Source organism: Pristiophorus japonicus, chromosome 10 (genome assembly GCF_044704955.1).
Source record: "Pristiophorus japonicus isolate sPriJap1 chromosome 10, sPriJap1.hap1, whole genome shotgun sequence".
In the NCBI taxonomy this organism is placed as follows: domain Eukaryota; kingdom Metazoa; phylum Chordata; class Chondrichthyes; family Pristiophoridae; genus Pristiophorus; species Pristiophorus japonicus.
In genome coordinates this window covers 152580600-152601814 of record NC_091986.1, presented here as the reverse complement: position 1 = coordinate 152601814, position 21215 = coordinate 152580600, and the positions used below count along the sequence as shown (strand labels likewise).

The 21215-nt window shown below is 47.8% G+C and overlaps 1 protein-coding gene across 2 annotated transcripts in view; it reads right to left on the bottom strand.

Annotated features, from left to right (window-relative positions):
- rnf17 (ring finger protein 17) overlaps positions 1 to 21215 on the bottom strand; it is a 265192-nt gene that overhangs the window by 194257 nt on the left and 49720 nt on the right. The gene's annotated exons all lie outside the window — the stretch shown is intronic.

Genomic DNA, 21215 nt, shown 5'->3' with positions numbered 1-21215 from the left:
AGGAATTAATTATTACAAAACACTGCTTTGTTAAATTAGGATGGCTTAAATCAATACTTAGATTTTTTTTTTCATTTTAAACCATTATCTAAAGTCATAGGGCTAGACTTGAGTCCCTCAACACCCGATTGCCCACCTAGAAAAACCGCTAACGTTTGGTAAGTAACACTGGCGACCTAATCACAGTTTAAAATTTTTTAAAAAGATAAAGTACCTTTAACTTACCTTTCTTTGCAGAGTACTTACCTACCACGCTGATTAAGCAGCTTTTACCAGGGTGCTTCCCTCGGCGATCTAGACAGGCTTCCGTTGAGGCAAAACTTAAGCCCTGGCGATTTTCTCGGCAGTGCACATCGCCGGTTTGGTCCCGGTGGGCATTTTCAGATTTGGGCGATACCATTGAAAAACAAAGGGGAAATTTTCGCCGGGCGGAAAAACAGCTGTACCACCGAGAAAATCGGCGCGAACCCGCCGAAAATTAAAGGAAAGTTTAGTCCATTGATATTAATCGCTTTTTATTTGACTAACTGACTAGCTTTTTAAAAAAAAGTGTACACAAAAGATGCAAATTTAGTTCAGTGCTTCTTTTAGCTACATAAAGAAATATTGTCTGGTATTGTCAGTAGCACTACTCTCAACTTTCTGCGAGTACACTATCCCTCTGTTGCCTGCAAGACGTTCTCTCTTTTCCCGACCTTTCCAAAAAATGATTTTTACTTCGGTCACAAGCAATGTTCCCCCTAAAGTGGGCGTTCGTGCACCAATCGGAAGGTCCCGCACAGTCCGTGCACCAGCTGCTGCCATTGGGAAAGATACTGCGCAGCAAAAAATTATTGGGCACATTGAGATAGCCTGTGACCAATAGACACCAGATGTTAATTTATGTAGTTAGACAAAGCACACAGTTAAATCAGGATAGGCCCGCTGCTGGCTGCTTTGCTCGACCCCCAATTCGAAGCTTCTGATCATGGTTACAAAGCTATCCAAAAAAGGACAAAAATCATTGGGGTAAAAATTGATCATCGACCATTTTGTGGTGTTAACATCACCTGGGCGTTTAATTATCGCCAGCGATTGCGAAACTGATTTATAAAAAAAAAAACTGCTCTAGGAGGGGATTGCAGTGTTAAATTCGGAGAGGCGAGAGACCGGGGACATCGGAGGAGAGGCCTATAAAAAGGGCCCAGCGACAGTTCGAGCAGGGAGTTCGGAGAGGCGGAAGTCGGGGGGCGTCAGAGGAGAGGCCTATAAAGGCCAGCTGGTGCAGCTGCAGCAGGGGCAGAAGGCAAAAAAGTAGAAAGAAATCGAAAATTGACGTCACAGCCAAGCGGGTAAGTGATTGGTAAGTAGCTTGTCTTTTTCTTTTCCTTTATCAGTAAGTAACCTTTTAGCATTGTTGTTGCCAAATTAAGTTAATCTAGGGGTTAAGTCATGGCAGGAGAGCTCGGATATGTGTTATGCTCCTCCTGTAATATGTGGGAAGTCAGGGACGCTTAGTGTCTCTGACGACTACATATGCGGGAAGTGCATCCGCCTGCAGCACCTGACAGACCGCATTGCGGCACTGGAGCTACAGGTGGATTTACTCTGGAGCAGCCACGATGCTGAGGATGATGTGAATAGCACGTTTAACGAGTTGGTCTTACCACAGGTAAAGGGTACACAGCCAGATAGGGAATGGGTGACCAACAGGAAGAGCAGTGCAAGGAAGGTAGTGCAGGGGTCCCCTGCGGTCATCCCCCTGCAAAACCTTTACACCACTTTGGGTAACTGTTAAGGGGGATGACTCATCAGGGGAGAGCAGCAGCAGCAGCCACCGCCAAGTTCATGGCACCGTGGGTGGCTCTGCTGCACAGGAGGGCAGGAAAAAGAGTGGGAGAGCTATAGTGATGGGGCATTAGATTGTAAGGGGAATAGATAGGCGTTTCTGCGGCCGCAAAGGAGACTCCAGGATGGTATGTTACCTCCCTGGTGCAAGGGTCAAGGATGTCTCAGAGCGGTTACAGGACATTCTGAAAAAGGAGGGTGAACAGCCAGTTGTCATGGTACATATAGGTAAAAAACAGGATGAGGTCCCAAGAGACGAATTTAGGGAGCTAGGAGCTAAATTAAAAAGTAGGACCTCAAAAGTAGGAATCTCAGGATTGCTACCAGTGCCACGTGCTAGTCAGAGTAGGAATCGCAGGATAGCTCAGATGAATATGTGGCTTGAGGAGTGGTGCAGAAGGGAGGGATTCAAATTCCTGGGACATTGGAACCGGTTCTGGGGGAGGTGGGACCAGTACAAACCGGACAGTTTGCACCTGGGCAGGACCGGAACCAATGTCCTCGGGGGAGTGTTTGCTAGTGCTGTTGGGGAGGAGTTAAACTAATATGGCAGGGGGATGGGAACCTATGCAGGGAGACAGAGGGAAATAAAATGGAGGCAGAAGCAAAAGATAGAAAGGAGAATAGTAAAAGTGGAGGGCAGAGAAACCCAAGGCAAAAAACAAAAAGGGCCACATTACAGCAAAATTCTAAAGGGGCAAAATGTGTTTAAAAGCCTGAAGGCTGTGTGCCTCAATGCGAGGAGCATTCAGAATAAGGTGGACGAATTAACTGCGCAGATAGCATTTAACGGATATGATGTCATTGGCATCATGGAGACATGGCTCCAGGGTGACCAAGGCTGGGAACTCAACATCCAAGGGTATTCAACATTCAGGAAGGATAGACATAAAGGAAAAGGAGGCGGGGTGACGTTGCTGGTTAATGAGAAAATTAATGCAATAGTAAGGAGGGACATTAGCTTGGATGATGTGGAATCGGTATAGGTGGAGCTACAGTATACCAAAGGGCAGAAAACACTAGTGAGAGTTCGGTACAGATCACCAAACAGTAGTAGTGAGGTTGGGGACAGCATCAAACAAGAAATAAGGGATGTGTGCAATAAAGGTGCAGCAGTTATCATGGGCGACTTTAATCTACATATTTATTGGGCTAATCAAACTGGTAGCAATACGGTGGAGGAGGATCTCCTGGAGCATATCAGGGATGGTTTTCTAGACCAATATGTCGAGGAACCAACTAGAGAACTGGCCATCCTAGACTGGGTGTTGTGTAATGAGAAGGGACTAATTAACAATCTTGTGTTGTGTGAGGTCCCTTGGGGAAGAGTGACCATAATATGGTAGAATTCTTTATTAATATGGAGAGTGACCGTTAATTCAGAAACTAGGGTCCTGAACTTAAGGAAAGGTAACTTCGACGATATGAGACATGAATTGGCTAGAATCGACTGGCAAATGATATTTAAAGGGTTGACGGTGGATAGGCAATGGCAAACATTTAAAGATCACATGGATGAAGGTCAACAATTGTACATCCCTGTCTGGAATAAAAATAAAACAGGGAAGGTGGCTCAACCGTGGCTAACAAGGGAAATTAAGGATAGTGTTCAATCCAAGGAAGAGGCATATAAATTGGCCAGAAAAAGCAGCAAAGCTGAGGACTGGGAGAAATTTAGAATTCAGCAGAGGAGGACTGAGGGTTTAATTAAGAGGGGGAAAAGAGAGTACGAGAGGAAGCTTGCTGGGAACATAAAAACTGATTGCAAAAGCTTCTATAGATGATATGTGAAGAGAAAAAGATTAGTGAAGACAAACGCAGGTCCATTGCAGTCAGATTCAGGCGAATTTATAATGGGGAACAAAGAAATGGCAGACCAATTGAACAAATACTTTGGTTCGGTCTTCACGAAGGAAGACACAAATAACCTTCCGAAGGTACTAGGGGACCGAGGGTCTAGTGAGAAAGAGGAACTGAAGGATATCCTTATTAGGCGGGAAATTGTGTTAGGGCAATTGATGGGATTGAAGGCTGATAAATCCCCAGGGCCTGATAGTCTGCATCCCAGAGTACTTAAGGAAGTGGCCCTAGAAATAGTGGATGCATTGGTGGTCATTTTCCAACAGTCTATCGACTCTGGATCAGTTCCTATGGACTGGAGGATAGCTAATGTAACACCACTTTTTAAAAAAGGAAGGCGAGAAAACAGGTAATTATAGTCCGGTCTGCCTGACATCAGTAGTGGGGAAAATGTTGGAATCCATTATTAAAGATGAAATAGCGGCGCATTTGGAAAGCAGTGACAGAATCGGTCCAAGTCAGCATGGATTTATGAAAGGGAAATCATGCTCGACAAATCTTCTGGAGTTTTTTTTTGAGGATGTAACTAGCAGAGTGGACAAGGGAGAACCAATGGATGTGGTGTATTTGGACTTTCAAAAGGCTTTTGATAAGGTCCCACACAAGAGATTGGTGTGCAAAATCAAAGCACATGGAGGTGGATAGAGAACTGGTTGGCAGATAGGAGGCAGAGTCGGGGTAACCGGGTCCTTTTCAGAATGGCAGGCAGTGACTAGTGGAGTGCCGCAGGGCTCAGTGCTGGGACCTCAGCTCTTTACAATATACATTAATGATTTAGATGAAGGAATTGAGTGTAATATCTCCAAGTTTGCAGATGACACTAAACTGGGTGGAGGTGTGAGCTATGAGGAGGACGCTAAGAGGCTAAGGGTGACTTGGACAGGTTAGGTGAATGGGCAAATGAATGGCAGATGCAGTATAATGTGGATAAATGTGAGGTTATCCACTTTGGGGGCAAAAAGCAGCGAGACCTGGGTGTCATAGTTCATCAGTCATTGAAAGTTGGCATGCAGGTACAGCAGGCGGTGAAAGCGGCCAAATGGTATGTTGGCCTTCATAGCTAGGGCGTTTGAGTGTCGGAGCAGGGAGGTCTTACTGCAGTTGTACAGGGCCTTGGTGAGACCTCACCTGGAAGTGTGTTCAGTTTTGGTCTCCTAATCTGAGGAAGGACGTTCTTGCTATTGAGGGAGTGCAGCGAAGGTTCACCAGACTGATTCCAGGGATGGTTGGACTGACATATGAGGAGAGACTGGATCAACTGGGCCTATATTCACTGGAGTTTAGAAGGATAAGAAGGGATCTCATAGAAATGTATAAGATTCTGACGGGACTGGACAGGTTAGATGTGGGAAGAATGTTCCCGATGTTGGGGAAGTCCAGAACCAGGGGACAGAGTCTTAGGATAAGGGGGAGGCCATTTAGGACTGAGATGAGGAGAAACTTCTTCACTCAGAGTTGTTAACCTGTGGAATTCCCTACCACAGAGAGTTGTTGATGCCAGTTCATTGGATATATTCAAGAGAGAGTTAGATATGGCCCTTACGACTAAGGGGATCAAGATGTATGGAGAGAAAGTGGGAAAGGGGTACTGAGGGAATGATCAGCCATGATCTTATTTGAATGGTGGTGCAGGCTCGAAGGGTCGAATGGCTTACTCCTGCACCTATTTTCTATGTAAACGCTGCACAATACTCTTGCCATCGCGCAGCACTACCCTTAGCGCTAATCAATTTCCACTGTGCTCATGTCCAGACATGCTGGCTCCAACTGGATCTTTAAGGGGAGGGGCTAGGATGCCACACAGCCTCAAACTCACCATTCCATCTCTGCTCTTGATGTTGAAGGGGCAACATGGCTGCTCAGGGACTGCGTGCCATGCGCTTTAGCGACGATGCCCTTCAGGCTCGTGGAGGCGGTGGAGAGGCAACGAGCCTCCATGTTCCGGAGACTGGCAAGAGGCCAATGCCAGCTGCCTACAGGCGCCTATGGAAGGAGGTAGCGCAATACGTGAATAGGACAGCGACGCAATGTCGCAAGTAGTTCAATGACCTCACTCAGGTGGTCAGGGTGAGTACATTCTTTCACAACCGCTGCATGTCACGATGTTAAGACAATTATGTGTAGACATTAGAAACTGCCAATCTCAGCACACACAGTGTGTCCATCTACTAAATGTCATTTGCATACACAAACAGTTATTCAACTGCGGTATGCATGTGACAACCACATAGCTGCAGTCACTTAAAGGCTTTCTTTTCTCTTGCAGGCTAACCTGGCGCATAATAGACGCGAGCAAGAAAGGATAGGAGCCGGTGAGGCACACCCGACTGACCTGGAACAATGAATCCAGGAGATCATCGGCCTACAACCACAAATTTTATTTATATAGCATCTCTAATACACTAAAACATCCCAAGCGCTTCACAGCAGGTTTATAAGACAAAACAGATAAATTTGACAGAGCCACACAAGAATTTATGGTAGCTTACCAAAAGCTTGGTTAAAGAGGTAGGCTTTAAGGAGCGTCTTAAAAGGAGAAAAGAGAGCTAGAGAGGCAGAGAGTTTGCAGCAAGTGGCCACGCCGACCATGGGGACAGTACTGGTATGTTCCTCACCTCTCCCCTTATGTCAATTTTCCTTCAAACCACAAGCCTTTCCCATTTTGCATTAAAGTGTAGTGCCCCCATTCCTTGTTCCCTTCCTGCCCCCCTCCTCTGAACTTAACCACACTCTTATGCCTTTATAGTTTCAGATGAGCCAGCCCAGCAGCAGCTGTCACTCAGCCTCCCAGTGAGAGCGACGAGGGAGAAAAAGACAAAGGGCAAGAGACCCCAAGCTCAGACACATTCACCTCCGCAAGCTGACTCAGACTCTGGGGCGACAACGTCGGTGGAGGCGGCACTGTTCCTGGGTTTGATGAGGGTGATGCTTCAGGACCCAGCGGCATGCAACGCCACAGGGCAAGTGAAGCTTGAGGGCCTGCTCCCCTGATGGAGAGTTCGCACCAGAGTTCTGCTCAGCAGGACCTCGACGTGGAGGCTATGGCCAGATGGTCAGCGGGCCGCACAGCGAGCTGGATGCTATGGGAAGGGTGCCCGAGAGTATGGATTACTTGCTAGGAGTTTGGAGGCATCCACCTCCAGCATTGCGCGGATCGCCGAGCAAGTTTTCGAGCTCATCCTCGGCAGTTTCCAAGGGAGGTTAGACTCGCAGTGATAGCGGGGACCCGGACCTCATGCTGCCTGTCATGGGTGAGATGGCAGCAGCTATTTTAGCATGGGCCGAAGCCCCGCGATGGCTTACTGCTGTAATGGAGTCAGTGATTGGTGGCATCCAATTAGTCTGGTCTCATGCAGACGCCGATTGATGCCATTGCAAGCACCGACTACTGCCATCATTTCTGGGTTCCCCGCAGTCCAACAGGAATCTCACGGTGCCACAGCAGGCCAGCAATCTATTCTCTAGCAGATTGCTCCGGATATTGAGGCGCTGCCCTGGGGGAGTGGCAGTTTTAATGGAAGTTGCTGTCCTCCCTTAGGGCGACAGCATTCCAGCTCCCTCCACAGCCACTGCGTCATTGCACTAGGCGCTGTCTCCACCCCAACCATCTGAAACCCCTGCCGTCGAACCAGAAATGGTGCAGTCTGCAGCCAGGCCATCCAGGCCCAGAGCTGGTCGAGGCAGTCCTGCAAGGATATCTGCAGTCTCGATGTGGCAGAGTAAGCAGCCTGGTACGATCATTCCCTCAAATAGTTACATACATTATGTTATGTATTTAACCCCCTATAACCTGCATCACACCTGTCCACCAGAGGGCCTACCTGTTGGAGTCCCAAGGGATCCCAGCATCCTTTTGGAGCACAGTAATATAAGCAGGCCATTCACAAGGAACCTGCACTCTGGAACTACAATAAAAAGGAGCGAAGGTCACACTTGCTCATTACACACAGTACTCTGTCTGACCATTTAATAGGAGCATAACAATTGGCGATGAGGTAATGAACCTGCAAAAATGCAAAGAACAGTAGACATCCTGAAGAAGTTCTCAGAGGGGGACAATTGGGAGGCCTTTGTGTAGAGACTCGACCAATATTTCGTAGCCAACGAGCTGGAAGGAGACGAGAACGCGACCAAAAGCAGGGCGATCCTCCTAACTGTCTGTGGGGCAACGACCTATGGCCTCAAGAATCTCCTGGCCCCGGCTAAACCAACAGAGAAATCCTACGAACTGTGTAGGCTGGTCTGGGAGCACCTAAATCCCAAGGAAAGTGTTTTGATGGCGGAATATCGGTTCTACACGTGTCAACAATTGGAGAGCCAGGAAGTGACGAGCTACGTCGCCAAACTCAGGCACCTTGCAGGACATTGAGAGTTTGAGGGATTCCTAGTACAAATGCTCAGAGATTTGTGTGTACTGGGCATCGGGCATGAAACAATCCTTCACAAACTGTTGACTACAGAAACTCTGAATCGGAGTAAAGCCATAACGATAGCCCAGGCATTTATGTCCACCAGCAACAACACCAAGCAGATTTTGCAGAACAAAAGTTTTGGCCAGTACTGTGCATAAAATAACGTCGGTTTTGAGCAGAAATGTACAGGGCAGAACGTACATGCCAGCTGCTGTGGCCTGACCTCAAGTGACCCCAGAGTCTGCCATCATTTGTTAATGCAAGGCAGTTAACACCCTGTTGGTGCTGCAGGGGTGATCATCGTCCCCATCAATGCCGCTTTAAGCACTATGCGTGCAATGGCTGCAGAACAATGGGACACCTCCAACTAATGTGCAGGCGAGCTGCAAACCAACATGTTGCAGAGGAAGATCAGTCCACAGTGGATGAGATCGAATTAGAGCCTTGTACAGAGGAGGCAGAGGTGCACAGGGTACACACGTTCATGACGAAATGCCCACCAATAATGTTGAAAGTTGAATTGAACGGTATTCCAGTGTCTACGGAGCTAGACACTGGGGCAAGCCAGTCCATAATGAGTAAAACAGCCTTCGACAGGCTGTGAGGGAAGGCGGCACTCAGGCCTAAGCTCAGCCTCATTCACACCAAACTAAGGACTTACACCAAGGAACTAATCCCTGTAATTGGCAGTGCAGAAGTCAAAGTCTCCTATGACGGAGCAGTACACGAACTCCCGCTGTGGATTGTGCCAGGGGATGGCCCCACGTTGTTTGGCAGAGGCTGGCTGGGGAAAATCCGCTGGAACTGGGACGACATCAGAGCGCTCTCGTCAGTCGACGACACCGCATTTACCCTAGTTCTAAGCAAATTCCCTTTGTAATTTGAACCAGACATTGGAAGCTTCTCAGGGGCCAAAGTGCAGATCCATTTGGTTCCTGGTACGTGACGCATCCACCACAAGACTCGGGCGGTACCGTACATGATGCGTGAAAAAGTGGAAATCGAGCTGGACAGACTGCAACGTGAAGGCATCATCGCGCTGGTGGAATTCAATAACTGGGCCAGTCAGATTGTTCCGGTGCTCAAGGAGGACGGTATGGTTAGAATTTGTAGGGGACTATAAAGTACCGATCAACCGTTTTTCGCTGCAGGACCAGTACCCGCTATCCAAGGCAGACAACCTATTCGCGACCCTGACTGGAGGGAAGACGTCTGCCAAGCTGGACCTGACCTCAGCCTACATGACGCAGGAGCTGGAAGAGACTTCAAAAGGCCTCACCTGCATCAACACGCACAAAGTTGTGTTTATTTACAACCGGTGCCCATTTGGGATTCGGTCGGCCGCAGCAATCTTCCAGCGGAACATGGAAAGCCTGCTAAAGTCAGCTCCTTGCAGTGGTCTCCCAGGACGACATATTGGTCACAGGTCAGGAGACCATGGAGCACTTGAAGAATCTGGAGCAGATCCTCAGTTGGTTGGATTGCATGGGGCTCAGGTTGAAACGCTCGAAGTGTGTTTTCCTGGTACAGGACGTCACATTCTTAGGAAGGAGAATTGCAGCAGATGGCATCAGACCCACCGACGCCAAAACGGAGGCCATCAAGAACACGCTGCGACCACAGAACGTGACGTAGTTGCGGTCGTTCCTGGGGCTCCTTAACTACTTCGGTAATTTCCTACCTGGGTTAAGCACCCTGCTAGAACCCCTGCATGTGCTACTGCGCAAGGGAGACAACTGGGTATGGGGGAATTCACAAGAGGCTGCCTTTAAGAAAGCCAGAAATTTACTGTGTTCTAACAAAGGGTTTGTTCTGTATAACCCATGTAAACGATTAGTGTTAGCTTATGATGCGTCATCATATGGGGTCGGGTGTGTGTTACAACAGGCTAATGAATCGGGAATTTTGCAACCAGTTGCGTATGCATCCAGGAGTTTGTCCAAGACCGAAAGGGCCTACAGCATGGTTGAAAAAGAGGCTCTGGCGTCCGTTTACGGGGTTAAAAAAAATGCACCAGTACTTGTTTGGCCTCAAGTTAGAGCTTGAAACTGACCACAAGCTGCTAATATCACTATTCTCAGAGAGCAAAGGGATTAATACCAATGCCTCTGCCCACATCCAAAGATGGGTGCTCACACGGTCGGCATACAACTATGTAATCCGCCATAGACCGGGCACAGATGCTCTCAGTCGGCTACCATTGCCCACCACCAGGGTGGAAATGGCACAGCCAGCGGACTTGCTCATGGTCATGGAGGCATTTGAGGAGAAATCCCCTGTTACGGCCCGCCAGATCAGGACCTGGACCAGCCAGGATCCTTTACTGTCCCTGGTTTAAAAAAAGTGTCCTCCATGGAAGCTGGTCCAGTGTCCCAGTGGAGGTGCAGGAAGCGATTAAGCCATTCCAGAGACGCAAAGGTGAGCTGTCCCTGCTGGCGGACTGTCTTTTGCAGGTGGGCAATGGCGTAGACTTGCCCAAGAAAGGCAGAGACACATTTATTTGTGAACTGCACAGCACCCACCTGGGCATCGTGATGATGAAAGCCATAGCCAGATCCCACGTGTGGTGGCCTGGAATCGACTTAGATTTAGAGTCATGTGTGCACCAGTGCAACACTTGCTCTCAGTTGAGCAATGCACCCAGAGAGGCACCGCTAAGCTCGTGGTCCGGGCCATCCAAACCATGGTCGAGGATCCATGTAGACTATTCGGGCCCATTCCTAGGCAAATGTTTTTGGTTGTCGTGGATGCTTACTCAAAGTGGATTGAATGTGCAATAATGTCTGTAAGCACGTCCACGGTCACCACTGAGCTCTTTTCCATGCATGGCCTGCCTGATGTCCTAGTCAGCGACAATGGGCTATGCTTCACTAGTGCCAAATTCAAAGAATTCATGACCAAACTTGTCACATCTGCGCCGTTCAAGCCCGCATCCAACGGCCAGGCAGAACAGGCAGTTCAGACCATCAAGCAAAGCTTGAAATGATTGTCGGATGGCTCCCTGCAGACCCAGTTGTCCTGAGTACTACTCAGCTACCGCACCAGACCCCACTCACTCACCGCGATTCCCCCAGCTGAGCTGCTCATGAAAAGGGTGCTTAAAACAAGGCTTTCTCTGGCCCACCCTGATCTACATGATCACGTGGAGGACAAGCGGCATCAACAAAGTATGTACCATGACCGTGCAAACTTGTCATGCGATATGGAGATCAATGATGCGGTGTTTGTGCTCAATTATGGACATGTCCCAAATGGCTCGCTGGTACGGTCACAGCCAAAGAGGGGAGTAGGGTATTTCAGGTCAAATTGATCAATGGACAAATGCACAGAAATCACTTGGACCAAATTAAACTGCGGTTCACCAACAGCTACGTACAACCTGAAGAGGACACCACCAACTTTGACCTTCCAACACACAAAGTGGCAACTGACATCACAGTTGACCACGAAACAGAACTCATTATCCCCAGCAGCCCAATGAAGAACTGACCAACCCAACCACACCAGTATTTGTACCGAGACGATCGACAAGGGAGTGTAAAGCCCCAGATCGTCTCGCCTTGTAAATAAGTGTATTGTTGACTTCATGGGGGAGTGATGTTATGTATTTAACTCCCTGTAACCTGCATCACACCTGTCCACCAGAGGGCCTACCTGTTGGAGTCCCAAGGGATCCCAGCATCCCTTGGGAGCACACAGTATAAAAGCAGGCCACCCACGAGGTACCGGCACTCGAACTACAATAAAGGAGCCAAGGTCAAACTTGTTCATTACACACAGTACTCGGTCTGACCATTTGTTATCATAACACATATCACCCCCCCACCCCCAGCCAAAGTCTTCGGTACAAGTTATTTACAAGTTGAGGCGATCCGGAGCCCTTCGCTCCCTGGTTGATCGTCTAAGTTCAAACCCTGGCATGAGTGTTCGCTGGACTATTGCTGCACTGCACCATGGCTGGTCTGACCGGACTGTCAGCGATGGGTTTATCCTCGTGATTGACAGAGGTCGATTGCTGGTTGGGTGTGTGTTGGTGGATCGTCGATGGTGATGTCCTCTTCAAGTCGTTCCTGGTAGTCAGTAAATCGCAATTTGGTCTGATCTAAATGTTTTCTGCAAGTTTGGTCATTTAACAGTTTGATTATAAACACCCTATTCCCTTCCAGCAACCCACTTAGGACCATGACCGTAATTCAGGACAAACACAGGGCCGTTATCAATGTCATGTGAAACAGCCGCGCGATCGTGGTACATGTTCTGCCGGTGTCGCTGGGTTTCCACGTGATCATTAAGATCCAGATAGACTAGGGAGAGCCTGGTTTTGAGGGCTCTCCATTAACAATTCTGCCGGGGCAACCCTGGTGAGCGAATGGGGTCGTATCCGGTAACTGAGCAGAATGCGAGACAAGCAGGTCTGCAGGGAGCCGTCCATCACACATTTCGTGCTCTGCTTGATTGTTTGGCATGCCCGCTCCACTTAACCGTTAGACGCAGGCTTAAACTGAGCGGAGCAGACCAGACATGCTTGATGCCATTGCTGATCATAAACGCGTTGAATTCTGAGCTGGTGAAACACGGTCCATTGTCGCTGACAAGGACATCAGGCAAGCCATGGGTGGCGAACATGGTCTGGAGGCTTTCAATGGTGGCTGAGGACGTGCTGGATGACATGATTACGCATTCAATCCATTTGGAGTAAGCATGCACAACTACTTAAAAAAATCTTTCCTAGAAAGGGGACGGCAAAATCTATGTGGATCCTGGACCACGGTTTGGAGGACCATGACCAGAGACTCAGTGGAGCCTCCCTTGGTGCATTGCTCAGTTGCGAGCAAATGTTGCATGCATGACTCCAAGTCCAAGTCAGTGCCTGACCACCAAACATGCAACCTGGCAATTGCCTTCATGACAATGCCTGGCTGGCTACTGTGTAGATCACTTATAAACGTTTCCTGCCTTTTTTTTGGCAAAACCACGCGATTACCCCACGAGACAATCCGACTGGATGGACATTTCAACGGCCAACCAGTTCCCATTTAGGACACAACTCTTTACTAATGATAGTACAGGATCTTGGTTGGTCCAGGTCCTGATCTGGCGAGCTGCGACGGGTGACCCCTCGCTCTCAAAAGCATCCATGACCAGTAGCAAGTCTGTGAGCTGTGCCATTTCGACCCCAGTGGTGGGTAATGGTAGCGGCTGAGCACATCGGCAGTTTTCAGTGCCTGGTCTGTGGCGGATAACAGTCACAAGCAGATTAATGTTCGTCCCGCATCCAGAGATGGGCACTAAGCATTAGTATTTCTACCTTTGCTCTCTGAAAACAGCGAAATGAGTGGCTTGTGGTCAGTTTCAATCTCAAACCGCAGTCCAAATAGGTATTGGTGCATTTTCTTAACCCCATATACACATGCTAACGCCTCTTTCTCAACCATACTATAGGCGTTCTCCGCCTTAGACAGACCTAGACGCGTATGCAACCGGTTGGAGGTTGCCGGATACATTGACTTGCTGTAACACACAGCCGACCCCGTACGATGAGGCGTCACAAGCTAGCACTAAACGTTTACATGGGTCATAGTATACAAGTAACTTATTTGAACATAGCAGGTTCCTGGCCTTCTCAAAGGCTGGGACTTGAGATTTGCCCCAACCCAATCGTCGCCCTTACGTAGCAACATGTGCAAAGGCTCTAACAACGTGCTCAACCCGGGTAGAAAGTTACCGAAATAGTTGGAGTTCCAGGAACGAACGCAGCTCCATCACATTCTGTGGTCTGGGTGCATTCTTGATGGCCTCAGTCTTTGAGTCCGTGGGCCTGATGCCAACTGCTGCAATCTTTCTCCCCAAAAATTCGACTTCTGGCACCAGGAAAACACACGGAGCGTTTCAGCCCAAGTCCCACTCTGTCTAGGTGACTTGGAACCTCTTCCAGGTTGTGTAAGTGTTCGATGGGGTCACGACCGGTGATCAGGATGTCGTCTTGAAACACAACAGCAGATTTCAGCAAACTCTCCATGTTTCTCTGGAAAATGGCTACAGCCGAGCGAATCCCGAAAGGGCACCTGTGGTATATAAAACAGCCGTGTATTGAAGCACGTCAGTCTTTTCGAAGATTCAGCCAGGCGTAGGTTAGGTCCAACTTGGTGAACGACTTTCCCCCGGCCGCCTAGCTAACGTTGCAAACAGGTCATCCACCTTGGGCAGTGAGGACTGGTCCTGTAGTGAGACTCGGCTAATCGTTACCTTGTAGTCGCCACAGATTCTGACTGTGCCATCGCTTTTCAACACCGGAACAATTGGACTGGCCCACTCGTTGAACTCGACTGCAGATAGGATTCCCTCGTGTTGGAGTCTGTCCAGTTCGATCTCTACTTTCTCCATCATGTACGGAACTACCCGAGCCTTGTGATGAACGGGCCGTGCATCGGGGCCTAGATAGATCTGTACCTTGGCACCTGTGAAGTTGCTGATGCTTGGTTTGAACAGCGAGGGAAACTTGCTCAGCATTTGAGCACAAGGAGTCAGCCACTGAAGATAGTGCTTTGATGTCATTCCAGTTCCATCTAATCTTTTCTAGCTAGCTTCTGCCGAACAGCGTTGGGCCATTGCCTGGAACAATCCACAATGATTGGAAGTGCGGCAGCGAAGGTATCGTATGATGGAGCTGTGCATGACCAATGACTGGTATGAGCTCTTTGGCGTAGGTACACAGCTTCGCATTAATCAGGCTCAGTTTGGGCCTTTGTGCTTTATTGCCCCACAGTTTCTCGAAAGCCTTCTGGCTCATTATTGATCTGGCGGGCCGCAACAGGTGACTTTTCGTTTTTAAATGCATCCATCACCAAGAGCAAGTCAACTGGCTGTGCCATTTCCACCCTGGTGGTGGGCAATGATAGCCGACAGAGCATCAGCGCAGTTCTCTGCCTGGTCTGTGGCGAATTACATAGATATATGCAGACAGCGTGAGCGCCCATCTTTGGATGCGAGCAGAGGCATTGGTATTAATATCTTTGCTCTCTGAGAACAGCGATATGAGCGGATTATGGGTCAGTTTCTAACTCAAACTTAAGCCCACAGATATTGGTGCACTTTTTTTTTTAAACCCCATAAACGCCTGCCAGAGCTTCTTTTTCAATTACGCTGTAAGGCCCTATCGGCCTTGGACAAGCTCCCGGACGCATAAGCGATCGGTTGCAATGTTCCAGATTAGTTTGCTTGTTGTAACACACAGCCGACCCCATACAAAGACGCATCGCAAGCTAGTACTAAACATTTACATGGGTCATACAGAACAGTTTGTTGGAACATAACGGATTTCTGGCTTTCTCAAAAGCAGCCTTGTGAGATTTCCCACATACCCAATCATCTCCCAGTCAACACATGTAGAGGTTCTAGCAAGCTGCTTAACCTGGGTAGGAAATTACCAAAATAATTGAGGAGTTCCAGGAACAACTGCAGCCCAGTCACGTTCTGTAGTCTTGACGCATTCTTGATGGCCTCCGTGGGTCTGATGCCGTCTGCCGCGATTCCTCTCCCGAAGAACTCCACCTCTGGTGCCGGGAAAACACACTTTGAGCATTTCAACCAGAGTCCCGCGCGATCTAGCCGACTTAGAACCTCTTCCAGGTTCAAGTGTTCGATGGTGTCCCGACCGGTGATCAATATGTTGTCCTGGAAAACCACGGTGCGCAGAAAGTCTCTCCATGTTCCTTTGAAAAATAGCCGCGGCCAATCGAATCCCAAACGGGCATCTATTGTAGATGAACAGACCTTTATGCGTGTTGATGTAGGTGAGGCCTTTCGAAGATTCAGTCAGTTCCTGCGTCATGTAGGCAGAGGTCAGGTCCAACTTGGTGAACATCTTTCCTCCAGTCAGGGTTGCAAATAGGTCGTCTGTCTTGGGTAGCGGGTACTGGTCCTGCAGCGAAAAATGGTTAATCGTTACTTTATAATCCCCGCAAATTCTGACCGTGCCATCGCCCTAGAGAACCGGAACAATCGGACTGGTCCACTCGTTGAACTCCACCGGTGCAATGATACCCTCTCGCTGCAGCTTGTCCAGCTCGATCTTCACTTTCTCTTGCATGATATATGGCACCGCCCGTGCCTTGTGGTGGATGGGTCGTGTACCAGGAATCAAGTGGATCTACACCTTCGCCCCAGAGAAATTTCTGATGCCTGGCTCAAACAATGACGGAAACTTGCACAGAACCTGGGCACATGAAGCGTCGGCGACGGACGAAAGCATTCGGATGTCATCCCAGTTCCAGCGGATTTTTCCCAGCCAGCTTCTGCCGAACAGTGTGGGGCCATCTCCTGGTACTATCCATCGTGGTAGTTCGTGCACTGCTCCATCTTAGGAGACTTTTACTGCTGCGCTGCAAATTACAGGGATCAGCTCTTTAGTGTAAGTTCTCAGCTTGGGCCCCGTGTTCCTTGTTGCACCACAGCCTCTCGAAGGCCTTTTTGCTCATGATAGACTGACTCACACCAGTGTCCAATTCCATGGACACTGGAATTCCATTCAGTTCAACTTTTAACATGACCGGTGGACATTGTAAAGGTGTGTACCCCGTACACTTCTGCCTCCTCGGTTCGAGTCTGTGGTTCAGTTTGATCTGCCATGGATCGGTCTTCCTCTGCAACGTGGTGGTTTGCAGGGTTTGCAGCTTGTCTGCACATTCTCTGGAGGTGTCCCATTGTTTCATAGCCTTTGCCGCTTCAAACACTATGCGTGTATTGATGGGCTCGATGATCATCTCCGCAGCGCCAACAAGGTGTTAACTACTTTGCATTAACGCTTGATGGTGGACTTTGGGTCATCTGAGGTCGTGCAACTGCAGGCGTCTACATTCTGCCATATGCATTTTTGCCTGAAAACGACATTACTTTGTGTACAGTATTTGCCGAAACATCTTTAGGTTTTGAAATTTGTTTGGTGTTATCGCTGGTGGACATAAATGCCTGGGCTATCATTATGGCTTTGCTCAGGTTCGGTGTTTTAACAGTCAATAGCTTGCGAAAGATAACCTCAAGGCCGATGCCAAGTACAAAAAAGTCTCTTGGCATTTGCTACAGGAATCCATCAAATTCGCAATGTCCTGCAAGGCGCCTTAGTTCGGCCACATAGCTTGCCACTTCCTGGCCTTCAGACCGTTGATGTGCAGAATCGATACCTTGCCATCAGAATGTTATCCTTTGGATTTAGATGCTCCTGGACCAGAGTACACAGTTCTTCATACGCTTTGGTTGTTGATTTCACCAGAGCGAGAAGATTCTTCATGAGGCCATAGGTTGTTGCACCACAGACGCGAGGATTGCCCTTCGTTTGGCAGCGTTCTCATTCTCTTCCAGCTTGTTGGCCATGAAGAGTGGAGCGAATGTTATTGCCACTTATCAGCCCAAGCCTGAATGTTGTGCAGGTCTTGCTGCATGCAGGCATGAACTGCTCCATTATCTGAGGAGTTGTGAATGGCACTGAACAGGGCTCCTTGGTGTCACACTCGGTCAAATGCTGCCTTGATGTCAAGGGCAGTCACTCTCATCTCAGGAATTCAGCTCTCTTGTCCATGTTTGGACCAAAACTGTAATGAGGTCTGGAGCAGAGTGGTCCGGACAGAACCCAAAGTGGGCATTGGTGAGCAGGTTATTGATGATTAAGTGTCACTTGATAGCACTGTTGACGACACCTTCAATTAATTTGCTGATGATCGAGTGTAGACTGATGGGACGGTAAAAGGCTAGATTGGATTTGTCCTGCTTTTTGTGGACAGGGCATACCTGGGCAGTTTTCCACATTGTCGGGTAGATGCCAGTGTTGTAGCTGTACTGGAACAGCTTGGCTAGAGGCGCAGCTAGTTCTGGAGCACAAGTCTTCAGCACGACAGTCGGGATGGTGTCGGGGCCCATAACCTTTGCTGTATCCAGTGCGCTCAGCCTTTTCGTGAAGCAAATCGAATTGGCTGAAGACTGGCTTCTGTGATGGCGTGAACCTCAGGAGGAGGCCTATATGGATCAACCACTCGGCACTTCTGGCTGAAGATGCTTGTAAACGTTTCAGCCTCATCTTTTGCACTCAAGTGCTGGGCTCCACCATCATTGAGGATGGGGATGTTCATAATCTTTATCAAAATCGTAGATTACGGAAAAGCAGCCAAATTAACTCCAACTTACTACAAAAGAAAGAACACAAGAATTTGAACTTTTATAACCTCACTATATCCCATTGCATTTCAAGCCAAATTACTTTTGAAGTGTAGTCATTGTTATAATGAAAACATGGCAGCCAAACTGCACATAGAACGTTCCACCAGCAGCAGCAAGATAAATGACTTGGAAATCTGTTTTTTTTTTAAAAAGTGATGTTGGTTAACAAATGAATGTTGGCAAGATACCAGGAACAAAAACAAAGAAAACCCAGCAAAATGCTGGAAAGGTCAGGCAACAACTATGGAAAGAGAAGTAAATAACCAATTGTCAGAAATGTAACACCAGGAGAACTGCCCTCCTCTTCTTTTGAATAGTGGAATCTTTTACTTCCACCCGAGAGAACATCCCATCCGAAAGACAACACATAATCTTCACAGCCAAAGGAGCGAGGGAGGATGGGAGAGTGCAGGAAGCAGCAGTTGGAGTTAGTAATTGCATCGGCATTCAGAGGGGGTGGCAGTGAGGGTAAAGGAGAGAGACAGCACATCCTTAACTCATTTTCCCAAGCTCAGAAGCTGGTTGCACAATCTCAAACTGAGCTGGAAGGCCTTTGCATTAACTATGTAGTTAAACAGGAGAGCAGTCTTTCCCACAATCTTACACTGTTGTTAGAAATTAGGGGTACCTAAAATATATATGGTTATGCAAATTAACAGAGGAGGCTGAGGGAAGATTTAATTGAGGTGTACAAAATTATGAAGGGCCTAAAGAGAGTGGATAGGAAGGACCTGTTTCCCTTCGCAGAGGGGTCAATAACCAGGGGGCGCAAATTTAAAATAGTTGGTAGAAGGATTATAGATTAGGGGGAAAAAAATTCACCCAGAGGGTGGTGGCAGTCTGGAACACTCTGCCCAAAAGCGTGGTAGAGGCAGAAACCCTCATCACATTTAAAAAGTACTTGGATATGCACTTAGAGCCGTGACCTACAGTGGTGTTGTGGCATGACAGCACAACACGGAGCATCCGCATAGAGCTGGCTTCCTCTGCGCGGCGCTGGACTCAGCTACGCGCTACCGCACAGAAGCGCCCCTCAAAAGGAAGTGGAGCGCTGTCGACAGCGCTTCGCTTTCTTTGAAGGACACCCGGCACAATTCCGCGTTGGGCCGGGACTTCTGGGCTAGGCACAGGAAGTCCCAGCCCCGGAAGGTTACTGCCCCCAATCAGGGCGAAGGACAATTTCCAGCTCAAGTTGGCTTCAGACTGGTATTAGATTAGATGGATAGATGCATAACATCCCATATAGGGGTAGCCACACATGCCTTGCCTCCCAGGCAAGTTAGGATTTTGACTTTGTTTAGTGCATCTTTATTTGGGACAACTAAGGCCCAACCTATCTTTCTTCTATTATTACCAATAACCATATTACAATGCTAAGTTAGGAACTGGAGTTCATTTAACAGAACTGCTTGTGAGGCTATGTAGAAGTTAATTAATACAAGGACATAGAATAGAGGATATCTTTGGGAATTTAATGATTCATTTCATTTCATGGTCTGATAATGAAATGAAATAGTTAGTTTGCATGGCCAGCTGCATGAACATAAATAACTGATAACAAATTAGGTCCAACAATGGGGCCTCTGACTGAACAAGTCTGAAAGCTTAACTTGATATGTCTGATTGCTTACTCCAGGCTGGGGAGGACAAGACTGGATGAGATGAGATAAGAGACTAGCTTCGAAAGGACAGGGCCGGATGAGATATGTGGAGAACACATCTCAGCATGGATGTGAGGACCACCGACTGGTGGGAGATAACATGAGGGTTGGCCTTTTTTCCAGGGCCTAAACAAAGAACTTGTTGGAAGGGGAACCTCTATAGGTTAAATGGTCCTGTCCATTTTCTACCCCAAGTCCACCCCTAAAGAGAATAAAAGCAAGACCTGAAAAGCCCATAGCACAGACGGTGGAGTGAAGAGTTCCCAAGAGTATCTAATACTCTTGGCGGTTCTGGGAGAGAGAGGAAGAGGGGTCGTAAACTGGAGAGCTATTCGCACACGACAGCCGTCAGTCCAATTTGGGCTGATACCAGGTACTTGTCACGGTCATATGTTTTTGCTGTATAACTAGTGTGTTATGTTCCATCTTAAACTCCAATTAAACGCAATATAGCCACCATATTGGTTTGTACTAGATCCTGATTAGACCAGAGATAAGAACAGAGATGAGCTAATCTCAACACCATTTTGATATAAACTAATATTTAATGTATCTCCCCACTGAATTAGAAGATTGTGCCATGAATCTCAGAATACCATACTATAAAAATCACCATCAAGTTAGGTGCTCTGATAATTGTGCATTACATGGCATAACTGTAATAAAGCAGCATTTTTCTGAATCACCATGAACACCACCATAGAAAACCATTAAATATGCAAATTTATGCATTTAGCATATGCCCATTATACTTCAGGCATCACACTTCATATGTAAAGTATTGTCGCAGTTTTCACCCGATTTCTTCACATGCAATTTGAATAAGTGACAGATCACAACTAGGGAGGATAGTCCATGTACCAACTGCACACAGGAAAAGAATGGGTCAATAAACATCACTGAAATGGTATAAACACCATATGCACCAGTATGAAGAGTCCATCAATAATAAAACAAAAAGGCAAACTAATCAAAATATTTTTAGTAAACTTTTATCTGCATATTTATTTCTCAAGGTGAAATTCTTACTGGAAATAAGGGACGTGATTTCGCCAACCATGAGGAGTCAGGGACGGCTGGAATTGGTGGCTTGTGGAGAAAGCGCTCCTGGCTCCAGACCGCCCTGCGAGGTTCCTGGCCAATTAATAGGAAGCAGGTCTGATGACGTCATTTGATGATGCGTCAGTCGGTTTCCTTAAAGGGACCATGGCAACTTTTTTTTTGACAGTTGTTCTGTCTGACAAGC